The sequence below is a fragment of the Dreissena polymorpha genome, chromosome 9 (genome assembly GCF_020536995.1).
Source record: "Dreissena polymorpha isolate Duluth1 chromosome 9, UMN_Dpol_1.0, whole genome shotgun sequence".
NCBI lineage: Eukaryota > Metazoa > Mollusca > Bivalvia > Myida > Dreissenidae > Dreissena > Dreissena polymorpha.
In genome coordinates this window covers 8850751-8858199 of record NC_068363.1, presented here as the reverse complement: position 1 = coordinate 8858199, position 7449 = coordinate 8850751, and the positions used below count along the sequence as shown (strand labels likewise).

General features: G+C 36.4%; 1 protein-coding gene across 8 annotated transcripts in view; it reads left to right on the top strand.

The window, feature by feature from the left end:
• Positions 1-7449, top strand: part of LOC127846559 (PHD finger protein 20-like) — a 254732-nt gene that overhangs the window by 68950 nt on the left and 178333 nt on the right. The window lies entirely within an intron of this gene.

Genomic DNA, 7449 nt, shown 5'->3' with positions numbered 1-7449 from the left:
ATCATTGGTGGAGGCCTGTATATATTGAAACACTGAACGCATTTTCTTGGTCCCAAGCTTATTCTATGCGCTTTAGTCTTAAAACGGGTTGATGAATACGGGCCCAGATGACTGTGGGAAAACTCCAGTGTGGATTTTACAATAAATATGAACTTTTCTATAACACTGAGAGGTCAAAGGTCAAATTTGGAAACAAAAGCAGAATGTTGGAGTATCTGTATTGTTTGTTACTGAAATCATTTGAATTTAGATCTCATAAAAGAAATGCCATAAAAGAAAAGAAAAACCTACTGAGGGCCCTATGACATAATGAAGCCCAACCAGATTGCCTGGGATTGTATATGGACCAAAGCTGAAGGCTCCGTATAGAAGCCACATGTATGACCTTATCATATTGAAACTTGGTCAGAATAATTAAACCCCCACAAACAAACTTTAGGGGGTATATAGGAGTGAACTTGTCTGTCGGTCGGTCTGTATTAAGTGTCTGCTCTCTAATTCAAGTAGTTTTCATCTGATCTTCACCAAACTTGGTCAGAAGTTGTATCTACATGATGTCTAGGCCAAGTTCGAACATGGGCCTTGCCAGGTCAAAAACTAGGTCAAGGGGTCACTAAGTGCGTTTTAAACATTCAGCATGTTGTCCGCTCTCTAATTCAAGTAGTTTTCATCCGATATCCACCAAACTTGGTCAGAAGTTGTATCTAGATGATGTCTAGGCAAAGTTCAAACATGGGCCTTGGCGGGTCAAAAACTAGGTCACGGGGTTACTTAGTGCGTTTTAAACATTCAGCATGTTGTCTGCTCTCTAATTCAAGTAATTTTTATCCGATCTTCACTAAACGTGGTCAGAAGTTGTATCTACATGCTGTCTAGGCCAAGTTCGAACATGGGCCATGCCGGGTCAAAAACTAGGTCACGAGGTCACTTAGTGCGTTTTAAACATTCAGCATGTTGTCTGCTCTCTAATTCAAGTAGTTTTCATCCGATCTTCACCAAACTTGGTCAGAAGTTGTATCTAGATGATCTTAAGGCCAAGTTTGAACATGGGCCTTGCCTGGTTAAAAACTAGGTCACGGGGTCACTTAGTGCATTTTTTAACATTCAGCATGGTGTCCTCTCTCTTATTCAAGTAGTTTTCATCCGATCTTCACCAAACTTGGTCAGAAGTTTTATCTAGATGATCTGAAGGCCAAGTTGGAACATGGGCCATGCCAGATCAAAAACTAGGTCACAGGGTTACTTAGTACGTTTTACACATTGAGCATGGTGTCCGCTCTCTGTTTCAAGTAGTTTAAATCTGATCTTCACCACACTTGGTGAGAAGTTGTAACTAGATGATGTGTAGGTCAAGTTCGAACATGGGCCATGCCGGGTCAAAAACTAGGTCGAGTGGTCACTTAGTGTGTTTTAAACTTCACCATGTTGTCCGCTCTCTAATTCAAGTAGTTTTTATCCAATATTCACCAAAATTGGTCAGAAGTAGTATCTTGATAATGTCTAGGGCAAGTTTGAATATGGGTCATGCCAGGTCAAAAACAAGGTCACGGGGTCACTTAGTGCGTTTTTTAACATCACAATGTTGTCCGCTCTCTAATTCAAGTAGTTTTCATCCAATCTTACCAAACTTGGTCAGAAGTTGTATCTAGATGATGTCTATATCAAGTTTGAATATGGGTCATGCCAGGTCAAAAACTAGGTCACGGGGTATCTTAGTGCGTTTTAAACCTCACCATGTTGTCCGCTCTATAATTCAAGTAGTTTTCATCCAATCCTCACTCAACTTGGTCAGAAGTTTTATCTAAATGATTTCTAGGACAAGTTTGAACATGGGCCATTACGGGCCTAAAACTAGGTCATGGGGTTACTTAGTGCGTTTTTTTACATTCAGCATGGTGTCCGCTCTCTAATTCAAGTAGTTTACATCCGATCTTCACCAAACTTGGTCAGAAGTTTTATTGAGATGATCTTAAGGCCAAGTTAGAACATGGGCCTTTCTGGGTCAAAACTAGGTAAAGGGGTCACTAAAATTGAGCATGGTGTCCGCTGTTTTTTGTGAAGATGACATGCAAAATATTATGTGTCAATGCGGCACGTCGGGGTATTCGTCACGTCTGTGACAAAGCTCTAGTTATCTTTGCAATATCTAAGCCACGTTTAAATCGGATCAGTTTAAACCTACAAGTATTTATTTTACCTGCATTGCACCATAAGCCTAAGGCTTATATGAAACGTCAAGTCCGTTTCCTGGAACAAGAACCAGTACTTGGTGTCTATTGGGGAGATTTAAAGAACGCTCCCATTTGAATCGGGTCGAGATGGGTTCAAAACTTCTTGGATCACCAGCTTAAATCTTAAAAAAAATTAATTATAACCATGTTGGAACATTGAGGATTTAATCTTTATGACACGTAGTCAGAATGTCTGTCTTGCCAGTATCAAGACCATGTTTGAATCAAAGTCAAGTGGGGTCAACAACTTGATCAGCATTTAACTTGATCAGCAGGTCAAATGTTCAACAATGGGTGTACCTTAAATACAGGTAAGTGCTAAAAGGCAATCATGGGCCTGTTGTATAGTATGTTAGTGTGCATCTTTGCTAACTCAAATTCTTACAGAAAAAGTTCTACAATTTAGAATTGTGTTTGAAATACAATTTTGATGCATGCATAGAGCATTTGTTAAAGCCAAGGCACATTTCCTTTACATTTGCTTTGAATGTATATGCTACCTATGGAATATCAACGTCAGCGTTCTCTGAAATACTGGTATTCTGTAGGATTTTGGGGCCTTCAACGTTTTCATATAGGAGATCGTAGCATATCCTCGTTTTAGCTTACCAGAGCTATGTGCTCATAGTGAGATTTCCTGATCGCCTTTTGTCCGTCCTGTGTGTAAACAATTACCTTGTTCATACCCTAGAGGCAACATGTATTTCCAATCTTCATGAAACTTGACCAGAACATTTGTCGCCATGATATATTAGCAGAATTCGAAACGGAGTCCAAAAACTAGGTCACTAGGTTAAAGTAAAGAAAAGCTTGTTAAAACGAGATGTCTCTTGTATAGTTCAATCTTCATGAAACTTGGTACGATTTTTTTCCTAATGATACCTTAGCTGAGTTCGAAATGTGTTCCGTCCGTTGAAAAAATATGGCCGACAGTGGGCGGGGCAGTTTTCCGTTCATTGCTAAAGTTAAACCTTTTTAACACTCTATAAATCACATTTTAAGTCCAATCGTTGTGAAACTCGGTCAGAACATTCGTTGTAATAATATCTTTTTAAAAGTTGTGGATATTAACACTCATATATTTCCAGATATAAGGTAACACGTTGCTAAAATATTGTTCCTAGACATTCAATATTTATTTTTCATAAAGTACTTTTATTCTTTTGAAATCCATCTTCTCAGAAGATGGTCTCAGGTGAGCACCTTAAGGCGAAATGCCCTCTTATAAGATCTTCTGAGCACAACGTCCTCAACTGTTGACCCAGATTCGTAATTAGCCTTGATATCATCGAGATGACCATTTTGATCAAGCTCATCAATATAAGGTCACAGTTGGCTTCTAGAGTGATGACAAGTTTTTTAAATAAAATTTCACAGGTGACTTAGTTTTTGAAGGTATGTGACCCAGATTCGAACTCAACCTACATATTGTGAAGACAAACATTCTGACAAAATTCCATGGAGATTGAGTCATAAATACTGTTTCTAGAGTTTGGACAATGTTTTTGTACGAATTGACTCGTTGACCTTGTTTTTGGACGCATGTGTTTGTTGTTGTAGTTTTTTTGTTCAATAAAAACATACGAATAAGGTTCACTAAAATTGAGTCATGAATGTGGATTCCTAAGTGGTTACACAGTTTGTATATCCTTTTGGTAACCTATTTCTTGGACGCACGTGACACAGATTTGAACTTTGTTTAGATATTGTAAAAATGAACAGTCTGACAAAGTTTCACGAGTCATAAATCTTGATTCTAAACTGGTAACAACTTTTGATTTTACGTGGTGGCCTAGTTTTTGGACGCACGTGAACTAGATTCAAACTCGGTCTAAATTGTGTTTAAATAAACATTCTAACCAAGATCCATGACTACTTAGTTCTAAATGTGGCTTCTAGAGGGATAACAATGATTTTATTAAGATTTGACCTGGTGACCTTATTTTAAACGCACGTAAGCCAAACGACAAACTCGACTTAGATAGTGTGAAGAGAAACATTCGGAAAATGTGGCCTTACGAGTAGAAACGAGCTAAAAATTGACGACACACTACGCCAAATGTCGGACATAGGGTGACCACAATAAGGCTCAGTTCAGCAAACAAAAGTTTTATATTATCGTGGTAAGGTTTGAAAATGATTGTAGTCGAAAAACATGGCAGATGTTTTGGGACAGGTTTCCTTATAAACTTATTGTAAAACATTGTCAACAATTTCTGTTAATATCAGTTCAGTTCCTTGAGTATGAGTATTTTGTATGACAAAACGTATAGTGTGTGATAAAAAGCATTGTGTATGATAAAATACATTGTGTATGATAAAACACATTGTGTATGATAAAGCGTAGTGTGTATGATATAACAAGTAGAAAATACTTAACTAGGACACTGCAATAATAAGATCTAATAAAAGCTAGTACACGATACACTATTTTTGTAAACTATCGACGGCAAAAGGCGTAGGAATCACTCATTGTATTCTTAGAATTGTGAAACATAATAAAGACATGTTGTTCTATTCACAAGTATATTTAACGCCTGTACAAATCTGAATGACTGAACGACTGAAAATAAACCGCGATCTCAGACGATGAACAAATCGATTTCGCAATACGTTGCTTAACAACCATTTGTATACTAAGTTACGAGTATTTTGTCAAAGTCAAACACGGTTACAGTTACAATTTGAAATGTCAAAGAAGATGTATAGGAAGAGACGTGTTCTCAAATTTGATAAGTCATTTTTTATTTCTGAGGATCTTGCTTAAGACATTAACATATTAAATGAAGTTTTTTTCTACAACTTGTTTTCTAAGATTAAAAACAGTAAATGTGTGGTATAGTGCACGCTCTTTATACCAGATATTGTATGGAAGAATATGGATGACTGATACTGAAAATTAACACAGTGTTATTATTTTAATTCTATGGAACAAAAAATACAGTTTCCGGATGCTTGAAATGGATGATAATCTTCTGGAAGACTATTTTACATAACGTCAAAGATCTGATTATAATGTGTTTCGAATGATGCTAGCATACAAAAGTTCCAACAATGCTTGAACATAATGAAACAGTTAATACAGCTGAAACTTTCTTGACTTTTACGAACGTCAGTTCTTCGGACATCAGGTTTCCAAGTGATCTTCCGTTTGAAATAGCAAACGCATTGCCGCTTTTTATTAACACGGTAACGTTCTACGCCGCTTACCGAGCAAAGCGCACGCCGAGGCTGTGCAGGTTTCATTCGCGCTTTCTTATATTTTGTCACGTGCTGACATCGCTGTGTTTCATGGTGGAACAAAGTTTATACAATGCTACATACAGAAGCTAACTTCAGGCGGCAAATGGAATATTTATTCTGGTCAAATTTATAATATCGGCCCTTATGAGTCTAGACCGCCTTATTCTGTTTGCCGACAATAGGATCTACATCTGTTATATAACATACAGCAGGGCAAGAAATGGATCCCTCTTCATTTGGATCATGTTTACTTTGTATAAAACTACAATCAGCATTTATTTATGTGACTTCTTTCCTATGAATGGACGAATTCTTGTTTTACGCACGTTATGTACCACACCTGCGTACTTTGTTTTTTTGTTATGTGTGGTTCGTACACAGCTTACATATTTATAATAATCAGAATTAAAACCATGAGAAAAGTTAACGGCGGGCCAGGCCGAGTTCAAGAACTGTTAGGAAGATCTGGTCGATCCACTGCGTTAGTTTTGTCTTACATAATATCAATTACACTGTCAATAATGCCGGTGGTCATTGCTGTTGTGATCAGATATATTACAAAAAATCGTTTTCATGCGAAAATCTTTGTTAACATCTTTCATTTGAGCAACGCCTCAGCTGATCCGTGCTTGTACGTGTTCTGGTTCCGACAATGCAAGATGGAGGTTCTACAACTGATCTCCATCTGTATGCCGAGGTTGAAACCACGTGTCGAAAGAATGCAGATAGAAATATTTAATATAGTAACATATGAACCTGCTCAACAACATTGAATCATCTGCCAGTATGTAAATCGATGTTGTTTATGATGAAAGAACTTCATAAATTTTAAATAAAACTTAGCTGTAAAGTAATATGAAACAATTCCCCATGAGCAAAACGCATGTTCTTGTAATCATCAAACTGCTATGGCAGAAAGCGAATATAATTTTCATTGACCTATTATAAAAGGCTATTACAGCATGACTTTAACCTTCGGGACAAGAAATTATTCACGTGTGAGCAAATGCAATATTAATGTTCGACGGTTCTGTTATGAAATGCTATATGAACGAAATATGTATACATTTATAAACCTCGAAAAGTCGTAAATAATAAAATATTGTAATATAAACAGGTCAGCAGTTTTCTGATCCGTCATTGGCACTCGCGTATTGATAGAACAGAGACGTACATGAAAAATATGTCACACTAAAATGCAAAACAGGAACGTGAAGTAATAAGTAACAGTATGCCAGATTTTTGTAATACTGAAGTAGAAGATTTCAGTGTAAATAATGATTTTAAATTAGAAAATTCTGCATTTCCTGAACTCGACATACCTTTATCTGTTAAAGAAGTCAACAATGCAATAAAACATCTAATTCGAAATCATCTGGTAGTGATTGCATTTTGAACGAATATTAAATTGAATGCAGCGATATTTTATCTTTGTGAGACTTGTTTAACGGTATTTTTGTATCGGCATTTTTCTCGATTAACAGACAAAAGGGGTTATACGTAATCCCTTTGCACATAAAGGTGCTGTTAATCATGCTTATAACTAAAGAGGGATAACTTTAGTTTGTTGCGTTTCTACTACGATTTTAAACAATAGGATTGAAACTTTTTTTGCAACGAAAACACTATTATTTCGAATGCGCATGTCATACGGTAATACTTACAGTTATGGTGTTTTTATAGCCCGTCGATCAAAGCTTTCAATCAATTTAACAAATCAACATTATCCAATACTAATCCCATTGTAATCAGCCTGTAACGCATGAGTGAACATACCATGACCTCTATTCTTCATAACACTTTCATCACACTTAGTGTGAAGTTGAAGAATAAAGTGATCTTCATGTGTTACAGGTTAGTTAATCTTTTAATCATTATTTATTTTTCCATTATGTGTTACCTACTTTGTCAATTTTATAAAATATTGGTGTAAGTTACTAACTATGCCTAATCATAGATACCCTAAACAATGTTA